The following is a 12,381-nucleotide window of genomic DNA, read 5'->3' on the forward strand; positions in this document are numbered from 1 at the left end:
AGAGAGTTCTGAGAAACTGTTTCAAGTGGAGGCATGCCTGGGAGGATAAAGGTGCCTTAAAATGCTCTTAAGCTGTAGCTAAGTCTGGACTGGGCTTATGCTTCTGTTTCAGAGGTGTGAAGCTTGGAGATGTGCAAAAAAGCTCCCAGGCTCTTTGAAGGCCTGGAAGGGTGGCTGTCTCCCCTGTGCAGTCCAGTGATGCACAGCTGCAGGGATTTGGATCAGCTATTTGATTTCCTGTCTGGCTTATAGGAACCAGCATAGGAAGAGAGAGGAGAAAGATAGTGCTTCTAAAACAAAAGGAAAGGTTATACTTAGGGTAAGGGAAGCCTGAGGTATCCTAGTCATTGTATAGAGCTGCCCTGGGCTTTTTATGAGGGGAAGGAGTCAAATAATAAGGACTGGACAGGAGGTTTCTCATCAGGGTGTCGTGATGCTCCCTGTCCTGGAAGGTGAGACCAGCCCGTGGCCACTTCCAATATGTTATTAAAGCAGTGGACCCAGCTCAGGGGCTTTGATAGTCGATTTACTGCTCTTTCCTTGACACCTCAGGGGTCTGCTTAGGTGCAGGGATGGTTCAGACAATGTAGGGGAATTCTTTAGTTTGAATGTCACCCTGCACAACACAGCTATACTGCTTTTGGGCCTCAGCCAGCTTGTGTAGGTGCTGCTGTGCTGAACCAGCCAGATTTGTTGGGCTGGGGAACATCTGTTCAGTGGTCCCCTGGAAGATATAAAAAGATCTGAAACTATTATATACAGATCCGAAACTATGAGATGGATGCAGATTGATGAAATTGGTCTGAATGCTGGACTCAACATGTGGACCTTTTTGTGTCTCCTGCAGGGTGTTGTACTGTCTGCGCTCCCAAAATAGCTCTGGAAGGAATTGTTCTCCAGAGGAAAAACCTCTGAAGTATAGTTTCACCCATGCAGTGAAAAAGCATTCATGCAAGCTCACAGCTGGGCTATATTAGCAGTAAATTATGGGAATTGGCAGGTAGTCCATCTATATGGTCTAATTTGGGGTTAAGGTGTGGGAGGAAGAGATTTTCACATGATTCCCACCTGTATTCAGGAGCCAGGGAATGTTTGTTTTGAAGTGCTTGCACACCTTTATGGCAAAAGTCACAGTGTGACACTGCCATGTCAGCAGTGGATTCTTATTTTCCTCATTGTTTTCTCGCACAGACATATTTAAAAGCCATGAAATCCTTATGTGGATTTCAGTCATTTCAGTCCAAACTATGATCCTGAGGACTTTGTGCTTGTTACTGTCTAAACTTGGAGACAGTTGGGGTTTTTTTTTTCTCTCCTCCTCTTCCCTGAAATGTTGCTCCCCTGAAATACACCTGAATGTCTCTGCATACACAGAGACACAATCACTTCAATATCATAGAATCATGGAAAAATCTGGTTGGAAGGGACTTCTGGAGGTTACAGACATCAAGTTTCTACATGCAGTGATTATGTTCCTGACACTTGATCCACTGTGGCTCTACCCAGCCAAGCCCTGTAAACCTCGGAGGATGTAGAATCCATGCTCTCCCTGGGCAGTGTGCTCCAGTGCTGGGCCACACTCTCCCATGGAGGAAACATTTCCCATTGTCCAACCTTAACCTCACAAAATGTAACTCATGGGTGTTGCTCTTGTGCAGAGAAAGGTTTGGCTGTGTCATCTTTCTGGGTTTCAAGTTGTCATGAGCTGCTGTGGGATCTGCCCTCAGCCTCTTGTCTGCAAAACCAAAGCCCAGCTCCTCTCAGCTCCTCATCACGGGTCCTGTGCTTGTGGACCCTGACCTGCCTGGTAACGCTCTGCCAGTCCCTCTTGTGCCAGGTCCCTGTTGAACTGGGTTCCCACAGCTGTCCACAGTCTGTTCCAGGTGTGGTCTCACCCGTGCTGACCACACTGGGAGAGCATTTTCCTTGGATGTGTTGTCCTGGCCCTCCAGGTGTGGCCTGGAGTTCTCTGTATGCACAGGGCAAGTTATAGTGTTGGCTCTTATCCAGCCCAGTGTCCACCATCACCCCAAATCATTTTGAGCCCCTTTTCAGTTGCTTCCCAGTCTGTCCTAATTCATGGAGTTGTTTTCCCTCTGAGCCAAAAATCTTTGGGCTTCTCTTTGTTGAATGCCAGGAGGTTTCTTTTGGCCTGATCCTCCCGTTCTACAGGATTCCTCTGGATTCAGGCTCTGCTGTCTAGCAACTGTTCCCCTTTTCCTGGTATCAGGTCACCTTCCCTGCTTGTCACTAGATGGTAAGCAGAGGCCTTGCTATCACATCAGCCAGCACTTTCAGCACTCTGGGAAATTCTGCAGGTCCGGGTGAGCTTTTCTGTATAATTTACCACCAGTTGCTCTCTCCTGCTGTTTGCTGCCCTCCTTCCCAAACTCTGTCGTAAGCACAGAGGAACTGAACAAGACTTTAAATTTGAAGACTGAGGAAAACAATAAGCATTGAATACACTGCCACTTTCTGCATTGCCCATCTCTGTGCCTGCACTGAGGTACACGCAGTCTGTGCTTGTGCTGTTGGGGTGTTCTCAGGGGGTTGTCAGTGCAAACTGCCGACGGTGATTTAAAAAATAACACCTTTCATTGCACCAAATTGGCCTTGCTTGTAGTTCTCAAAGCTGCCTTGGCTGAGGTGCAGCGTGTTCTGTCTGAAAATGTTACTGAAAACGTCTCGGGAAGCCTTTTGGTGAAACAATCGTGCTCTACAACTCCATCTAACGCAAAAGAATGTGCAGCAGCAGTGTTAAATCCTTTCCTTGGGGATTTGTGTGGTTTCAGAACACAGTAATGCTGATGTAATGACCATGGCTCAGTTGGTACATGTCATTTGTTAAGGTGCAATGTGATGTAACCCTCGGAGTGCTTTGGGGGGCTTGAAAAAAGTGACGTGGTGGAAGAAGACTTGTCATCATACTCAGGACATTTGAGGGTGTTTGTATTCCCATGAGGGCAAGGGCAACAGAACCACGTGAGACTGAAATCCTCCCTTGTTTTACATCTGCTGATTCATGATGAACCAAACAAGAGCTGACCAGGCCAGTCTTAGAATCATAGAGTCTTGGAATGGTTTGGGTTGGAAGAGACCTTAAAGATCATCCTGTTCCAACCCCCCTGCCATGGGTAGAAAACCTTTCACTAATCCATGTTGCTCCAAGCCCCATCTAACCTGACCTTGAGCACTTCCAGGGATGGGAGATCCACAGCTTCTCTGGGCAGGGCCTCACCACCCTCACAGTAAAGAATCTCCTCCTAATATCTAACCTAAGTTTTCCCTCTTTAAGTTTGAACCTATTACTGCTTGTCCTATCACTACAGTTCCTGCTAGAGTCCCTCTCTTCTATCATTGAAAACAAGAGATAACCAAATTATCTGAGAGATCAGAAGAATTTGATGAAAGCGAACCAGAACTGCAGGACGAGGTCACGCTCCTGCACGAGAACCTTAACCACAGTGCTTGTATAACTTGGTAAAGAGTCCAGATTAAAAGATTATGAAACAAGAAGCAAGCCTTTTTTTTTTTTTTCCTGAAGCTCTTTCTCACTTCAAAGAATGAGAAGTTTCCTTACAAGAATGAAAGGCGGTGAATTCATAACAAACAGTCAAACCACAAGTGCTTTGTGTAGTAGTGAACTGCTGGAGGCAACAGAGATGAAGGGCTCATTTCCTCCTAGAGTAGGAACTCAGGGTGGCTGTGGAAGTGCACTGGACCATGAGCCTTTTGAGCTCAGAGCCTGGCAAGCACCCACACAGTGCCTGGCTTAAGCTAGAGCGGTTTTGGGGAAGATTTAGTTGCCTCAGATCCCTTGGCCTTTTGTAGCTGTGTAAAGGAGAAGGAGGGTGGACCTACAAGCCACAAGTACTCCCTGTGGTGTCCCACGTGTCAGCATCATCTCAATGGCCTTCCTTCAGCAGGGATTGTGAGAAATGCCAACAAAAGGCCATTGTGTTAGCTTTTCCTGGTGGAAAATGAGCCTTGTGCAAAGCCTCATGTTGCCTTGTGCTATTTCTTCCTTTCCACAACATCAAAAGGTGAGGTTCGTGTCCGTGCTAAAAATACAGCTGGGAGTAGAGCTGATGGTTCAGGACACAAGTTTAACATGCAGAATTCAGCTCTCAAGAAGTGCTTTCAGTCACAGAACTATACTAACTGTTGAGCATGCCATGGGTTTCATTTTTTCCTTGGGAATATCTAAAGCTTGGTATTGTCATAAATGATGGACTTGGAGTCACAGCTCTTCTATTTTTGTCCACGTGCAACTAGTGTGTGAAGCTTTAAAAACACTTTAATCTCTTTGATAATTAAAAGTTCTCTGCTTTAATAAATGCCCAGCAAGTCCTATGTGAGGCAACTAATATGCTGGGGTATTTTCTTCAAGGCAATGTTGTGAAGATTTGCAGTGCCAAACTCTCCCATCTGCAGGTGAGAAATGCAGCAGACTCTCATTATTCGTTGTCATCCATGCACATGAAAATATCTGTGTTTAAATATCTGGTAGCTTAGTTTAAGCATAAAGTGATAAGGAATAATGGTCCAGAAAGTGAAAATACTGATTACTGTGAAAACACTTTTTGCTGTTCATGAACTGTTTATAAACTGTGTGTGGATTCTGCAAATCTATTCAGTGGATAATATAGATGAACAATTGTCAATTTACATGTGCAAACCACCTAGTTTGACTATTTGCCCTCTCTGATATATTACTGGTTATGTGGCTACATAGTTGTTCATGGACTGAAGGAGAGATTTTTAAGCAGGAGAATACTGAATGGCAAATATTTGTGCTGCTGCATTGAAAAACTCAATTATGTGCAGGCATTTTGCAGAGAATAGGTATTTTTCAAGCATTCACATGAATCAGAAAGCTATTCACTGGAATGTTTATGAACTTCAAAGCAGGGGTACATGAACAGAAAAGAGCATAAGAGTGCTTCAGAATTCAAAGAGAGTTTCTTAAACATCACTTGGCTGTGCCAGCCTTAGGCCAAGTGTCAATGCTGCCTCTCTGCTTAATATTTATTATTCTGGTGATAAATGCACTGAATATTTGGGATGGCAAAGTGTTCTAAGTTTCTGGTTTTCTTAAAATATTTATGTCAGCTGGGGGTTGTAATCTAGGGAAATGCTTGGAACTGCAAACAACTGGGAGGGGGAATCAAGGCATTAAAAGTGACTGCCACTCTTCATAAGAGACAAAACTTCTTTTCTTATCCTCTCTTCACAAAAGCTGTCTGGAAATTATTTGACTGGGTGAATGATCCTGGGATCAGGGAGGCTTTTGAATAAATTGCCACTTGTTGACTGTTGAGGGACTCCAAAAGAAGGCTGGGGAGAAGTGTGAGCTGATTTTTGGTTTGTTTACGTGGGATTTCCCAAATTACACCAGACTGTCATGGAGAGAGGCAGTAGAATAGAAGTAACTTGAGGTTGGCCACTGACCAAACAGGGTATTTTGGACTACAAATGTCATACTTGGAGCACTGTGTAGCTGTTTGATTTATAAATTACATGCAGACTTATCGCTCATCTCACACGTGATTCTTTGTCGAAGAAGGAAATACTGGAATTGGGAAGGAATATCCCACACAGGAGGATGGTTAATTACTGTAACATGTGCTTGGGGAGGGTTGTGATGTCTGCATCCTCGGAATTTTTCAAAACTTTTTTGGATGGAGCAACCTGATCTCACTGTGAAGTTGGCCATGCCCTGAGGAGTCACGTGGACCAGAAATCCCATCTAATCTGAACATTTCTATGGTTCCAGGTGCTGAAAGAAAAGTCCCCAGGGCAAAAACAGAGGGCACAAGGCATGAGATTAATATCTATTTCCTGTCTGGGCTGCAAGGCAGAATTCCAAAGAGCTTGATAGCTGGAGTCTCATCTCTGCGCTGTGAGCCTTGCACAGATTCTTTATTCAGCCTTGATTTTTCTCTCGTGGTTTTTATCTCATCTCTAAAGTCATGGGAACTGAAATTTTATGTTATAATTTTTCTCCTCTTATCAGAGAAACATTGCTTTTTGTTGTTATCTGTCTTGTCTAAAACCACTTGTAGCATGTTTTTTTTTTTAAGCAGCACAAATATCAGGCTGGGAAGAGAATTATTGTGTTAATTAGGTATAACAGTATGAAATGAAGAGGGAGGTTAAGGACAGATAACAGGGAAGCCTTTCACTGCAACACTTCAAGGGATGTAGCAGTATTAAGTCATTTAAAACAAGTCTAAGCAACTTCTTGAGAGTAACATTGCAGAGAAGTATCCTGGATTCCTTGTCTGCAAACTACTGAGCTTTTGTAAATCCAGTTGGAGACGACAGAATATATATTCAACTCTAGTCCTTTTACATCCCAAAAATTTCCACAGAAACACACTAGAATTACTTTATAAATAACATTTCACTGTGCACATGCTGGCCTAACCTCTAAGCTTTCTTAGCAGAAAGGACTTTGGGATATCTAAAAGCTCAGCAGAATGTTATATCTGCAAACATAGGGGGAAAAGTTTGGCAGTGTTAGTTTCTATTTGAGTACAAATTAGGAAAATAAGTAAGAAACTTTGTTTTTTGGGGGGTTAGACTGCAATGCCTGGATTGAAGCTAAAATACGTTTAGCGTATTTAAAATACACATTTGACCACGTCCTCATGTAAGTAAAAGAAGTTATGAGGGGGAAGGCCCAAGTGGGTTCCCTCAGCCATGGCTGGACAGCAGTAACTGTGATAGAGAAAGAAATGTGAGCTGAACTTTTCATTACTTCAGCTGCTGGAAAAGTGAAGCCACAAGAGAAGAGTTTTGGTGCAACATCTGATCACCCTGGGGCGGTGCAGGCATCTGTCTGGGGACGGTCAGCACCTCATATCCAGTGGGGTGTTCATTTGGGGGATGGTTCATGACTGTCCAGATCATGTGCTTGCTCAGCTTTATAAATTCTCTGCTGTGACAGGCCAGGGGTCACCAGGCCCCTCTGAAAGCTGGAAGGGTGATATTTAGAGCGCTGGTTGAGGGCAGCACGTAGAGACATAACATTAGGCATAACTCACAGAGTCATTACCACTAAAGAATAAATTAATAGTGTTATCTCTAACTTCAGCCTTGAATAATTTTGTCAACTTTTTGAAAAAGGACAGCTCGGAACGCTGAGAAACTTTGCTTTGCAAAATGTGCGACAGTGTTCTTGACCACAGAAAGAAATTAATAAATAATTAACCACTTGCATAGATCACAACACGTTCAAAGCAAGAGGGTCTGCTTTGAGAGGTCAGTCATAAATTGTAGAGCTAGGGCAGCTGAAAGCTGCTTAGAACTGGGCTTGAACTTAGGCAGGGGTGACTCTGTGATCTATGGGAGACAGCCCCTCAGTTTGGCAGTTTCTCCAGGCTTGTGCCCAGCTTGCTGATGACATTTCAAGGGGTTACCAGCCAGGCATAGTTTACAGATACTTGTATTAATGAGTGAATCAGATCTGAGAGCAAAGTGAAAGATAGCTGTTGTAGTCAGTGAAATGATTGATGATGAAGGTTATGAGGAACTTGGCATTTTAAAGCATTCTCAGTGAAAAATTATGTAGGAGACAGAGGCTCCCTGCATGCTGATGTGTTGAGTCTCCCACCTCAGCCTCTCATTCAAATAATGAAACTACTTGCAACAGTACTTTACTTTGATGGAGATGATGTTATGTGTATGGGGCAGGATTTCATATCTGAACTAGATGGAATATTTTCTGGATAGCATTTTGTTCCATGCTGAGACTTGTGAAGAAAGATTTCTTTTAAGCCCAGTGAGGTGTCAATGTGTTGATATAAAAGCTTGTGAAAATGAAATTGTAGCAGAGGACAAGAAGGGTGGACCACTAAATTTCTCACTCACAAAACCCCCAGACCAGCAGGAGTATGACCCGATGTCAGGTCAAGGGAGGAACCTGGTATAGTTGTCATGGTCTGCAGTGGTCAATTCAACTGAGGTGGTGAAGTGTCTGTGATACTAAAATGGGAATCCTGCTGTCAAACACCTTAAACAGAAGAACTGTCAGTGCACAATAGTTGCTGTGATCATGTTCTTTGAGAAGGTTGTATCTCTGATCTTGACTTCAATTGCATTCAGTTACATATGGGTTTGCTCTGTAAATGCAGACAGCTCCCTTCTCTCTGGGAATGATGGTTTCTCCAAGTTCTGGTCTTTCTGGCCGCTAATTATCTTTCTAATTGAACAACAATGTCCAAAGTCGTGTAAATTAGATAACAAGTGCAGCTGATAAAGAGCTCAGACACTCATTTGGTAATCTTGCCCTTGTAACTGGAATGCTTTCTCTTTCAGAAGAGAAACATAGAATGGTTTGGGTTGGAAGGGACCTTAAAGATCACCCAGTCCCACCCCCTGCCATGGGCAGGGACACCTTCCACTAGACCACGTTGCTCCAAGCCCCATCCAACCTGGCCTTGGACACTTCCAGGGATGGGGCTTCCACAGCTTCTCTGGGCAACCTGTGCCAGGGCCTCACCACCCTCACAGTAAATAAAGTATTCAACATTTTTTGTGGTTATATTTTGCATAATATATGAAAGAAAAGCAATTTAATTCTGGTTACACATTGTAGCAAGCGTACAATGTGGGACTATTTGTTTTTCTTAAGCTGATTTCCACTCTTTGATTTTGCAAAGATGGGAAATCTGCCTCTGTGTGGAAAAATGTGTGGTTTTGTGCATTGATTCATCACAAAAATGCGAAGTAAGCATCACAAAAAATTATATTTGAGTAATAACAACACATCCTGTGTGCATTTAATTTTTAGCTGTGCCTATTCCATCACACACACAAAAAAAAGAAGATAAGAAATCCTGCGTAGATTTGTCTAAAGAAGATACAAATAAAATTCTTTAAATTGTTAAAAAGAAGTCTAATTATAAATAATTTGCACTTTCTGCTCACACGTTCACACTCCAGGATGCATTTTTGTCTGACACTGCAATAAAGCAGCAGCCCGAGCCCTGTCGTGTAGGTCCATTCATACTCACGGCCACCGGGTGTCACTATGATATAGATAAAAAGAGGCTCCAGCACAGGAAGAAAAATTCCAGCTCTGCAAAGCTTTTCTGCCAGAGTTTATTAGTCATGGCAGTCTTGTAGAGCACATTCAGCTCTTCAGGTCCGGGATAATGGAGTATATAAGGAACAGCCTCTACTCTGACGGTGCTGGCACTCATTCAGGATGCCAAAATCATGCCAAGGTTGAGGATCTGATTTTGAACTCAGGGCAGAGTCTGGAGTGTTCAGTAATTAGGGCAAGTGGCAGAAAGGAGATTGCATTTGTTTATGAGCATCAAGGGGTTTCTGGTTTTACTGTTTTTCATTATAAATTCCTGTGGCCAAAATGTGAGGGAAAAAACCCAACAACCCGCTGTTTCATCTATCCAGCACACTTCTGAATTTATGGCTTCAGATCTGCAATGGCAGTTAATTGGAACATTTTGTCCTTGCAATGCTCACATTTTCCAGTTTTTCCTATTTTATTCCAACATCTCTTTGCCCTGCCTCATCTCTGAAATTGGCCTTAATCTGAAAATGAAGGTAGACCTCTGTGAAAGACATTCATTCCATGTGGGAACTGTGCTGCTTTGAATGCTGGGAGAAGGAAATAGGAAGTCTTCTCGTGGAGTCAATTGTTTATTTGTTTGTTTCTTTGATTTTTGTTTGTTTTTCAGCCACCTTGTCTTTTTCTTGGCAAACTGAGTCACGGAAGCCTCCTGAGCTCTGCCTGCATGAGTGACAGCAATGCAAATAAAGGAAGGTGCTGCTGAAAACAGCAGGCCTGTTTTTTCCTGCATGGGAGAAGATTCCCTTCCAGTTGTGACTGTGCCTGGGATTGGTGGGTGGACATTTTCTGTGGGATGCAAGGGAACATTACTGCTCTCCTTGCCATTTGTTTCTCATGGTATTTGGGATTGTGTGGCTCTCTGTGCCCCAGCCTCTGGCTTTTCCCACAGCTTCCTGCTTTAGGCTCTTCCCTGTGGCAGGTGATGGGTCGTGGTTAAGAGGTGGAGATTCCTCACCTCCTGCACAGCAAGCTCTGTTTGTCTCGATGGAGTTGGACAGAACCAGGCAGGGTTTCAAGACCAGCATTTTAAACAACTGGCAAACAGCAAATGATGGAAAACCTTTGAGGCTCCACGTAAAAGATCAAAGGAGACAACCAGCTATCTCCTGATCTTATGGAAATGTTCAGGACATATCTTTCATGTGGAGCCTACCTAACCTTAAAGGAAACACTTCCATCTACTCACCTTCGTGGGGAAGAAGAAAATCCAGAGGTGTGAACTGACTCCCTACAGATCAGCCTTGGAGTCTGGATCTTCCATAATCCCAACCAGAGCTTGATCCAGCTTCCATAGCCAGGCTGGGTAAGGCAAGAGCAGGATGGTATCTCTTGTATTGTGCAAACTCTGACATTCATTTTTCAAAATTACCAAGGAGTGTTGTGCAGCAGAGTTTTTTATGTGCCTCATTATATTTTTTGGCTGGTGCATTGCTGGCTGCCATACGGCTCAATATAAAAAGCTTTATGGGTATCTGCTGTCTCTCATAATACACAAAGATATGTTAATTAACACTAATTAAATCAATCTAAAACATACATGAAACATAGCCTCACAAATTAGATAATTGAAGTCAGTTGGCCAAGTCCTTAGTTTTTGGCTAAATGCTGTTGATGCCTCATGAAATCACTGATAACACTCTTCTGCTCTGTGTGTGTCTGTCCTGTGCAGACATTCCTGGTGCTCCTGACTTTTCTTAGTCATTGAGGGTACAGGAACAGGGATGTGCATGTTGCCATTTTGAACACAGCTGGAAAAACTAGTTGCAACACAATGGGATCTCTTGCTGTTGCTCTGAATGGGGGAATTTTTTCTCAAGTGTCCTTCTGACATCAGTGGCCAATTTGGATTCACAGCTCAAAACTGGTCTGTTCTGTAGCAGGGCTGAGTTTAAAACCTGATTTAAAAAGGAGGTAACATCAAGCAGATTTGTTTACATGACTGTAGCTGGAAAAATTGTTCAGAATACTGAGAAAAGACAAAGTATCACAGGCAAAACGTCTCTGCTCAAGGAATTTCACCTAATTTATTGTCAGTTATTGTAAGCCACTAATTACTGACTCAGACGTTGAGAAAAGATGGAAAGACAGATAATTAAAAAAAACACTTAGGGAAACACTTTTCCTCCCCTTCTCCAGGAAAAAAGTTCAGTCCAGCACTTCTCCTCCCTTCTTCCCACTCTCCACATCCCTTGTCCCTGTGTGCTACAGTAAGTCCCCACTGACTCCTCTGAGCAGGTGAAAGGCAGCACAGGACGTTGGCTCAGTGTGCAGTGGTTTCTTTAGTGTCCAGTGGTTTCTTTCTGCTAATACTTGCTTTGGCTCTTTTCCTCTACTGCTCCTTGCTTCTCCCTGCTCTGACCTGGGATCCTCCAAGAGCCACCATTCCTTTGGGGGTGCCACTGCTCTGGAATGCCTACAGGCTGACATACATCGAGGCTGTCCCTGCCCACAGGTTGCAGTTCCCAAGTGCTGTCCTTACCCTGGTTTGGATCACCCACATCCTCAGACCCTTTTCTGTGTCCTCACTGCAGTGAGTCACCCACAGCCAGAGTCCCTTTGGGTGGCCACTGCTCCAGCACGGCTCATCCGTAGCCATGGCCTCTCCAGGGTGTCCCTGCCTCAGTGGGGGTCACCTGTGGGCTACAGTCCCTTTGAGGGGAAACTTCAGAGAGAGCCTCCTTCCAGGAGTGTGTCTCCAGCCCTGTCCTCAGGAGCATCTTCCATGTGCCCCCTCTGTCCCTTCAAATATCTCTCTTTACTTTCTCCTCATGGATTTTCTTTGGCATCCTGAGAAGATGCCTTTGTCTTCTTTGCCCCCCGTGCCTCCTGCCCTCAGTGCTTGCCCCCATTTCTTAAATATGTCTGAGCAGAGGAGCCAAGTGCTGGAGTCCTCTGGCTGGTTGAAATGTTTGAGGTATGGGTTGTTTTCATGTTTCAGAGCTGTCTGGCTGTGGCTGTGATCAGCCCGGGGCAGTTCATGGCCTCCTCCCACACAGGTCACCCCTGCAGTCCTCTGCTTCCCAAATCCTGCCAGTGATGCCCAGTACAAGTATTCCCACTGGGGTGTGAAGAATGTCCTCACTTGCCCTCCATGTTCCTATAAAGCACTGGAAACTTTACACAGCTCTGTTATCCAGAAAGAAATAGTCAATGCAGCAGTTAAAACACAAAATGAAAAAAAAAATATATAAAAGAAGAAAGAAAAAAGTGTTGTTGTTGTTTGTTTGTTTGTTTTCTAAAAGATTTCTCCAGCTCTTTTATTTTCTTTCAGATTACTTATT

The sequence above is a fragment of the Neopelma chrysocephalum genome, unplaced genomic scaffold (genome assembly GCF_003984885.1).
Source record: "Neopelma chrysocephalum unplaced genomic scaffold, ASM398488v2 Primary Assembly neopelma1_76, whole genome shotgun sequence".
Taxonomy (NCBI): domain Eukaryota; kingdom Metazoa; phylum Chordata; class Aves; order Passeriformes; family Pipridae; genus Neopelma; species Neopelma chrysocephalum.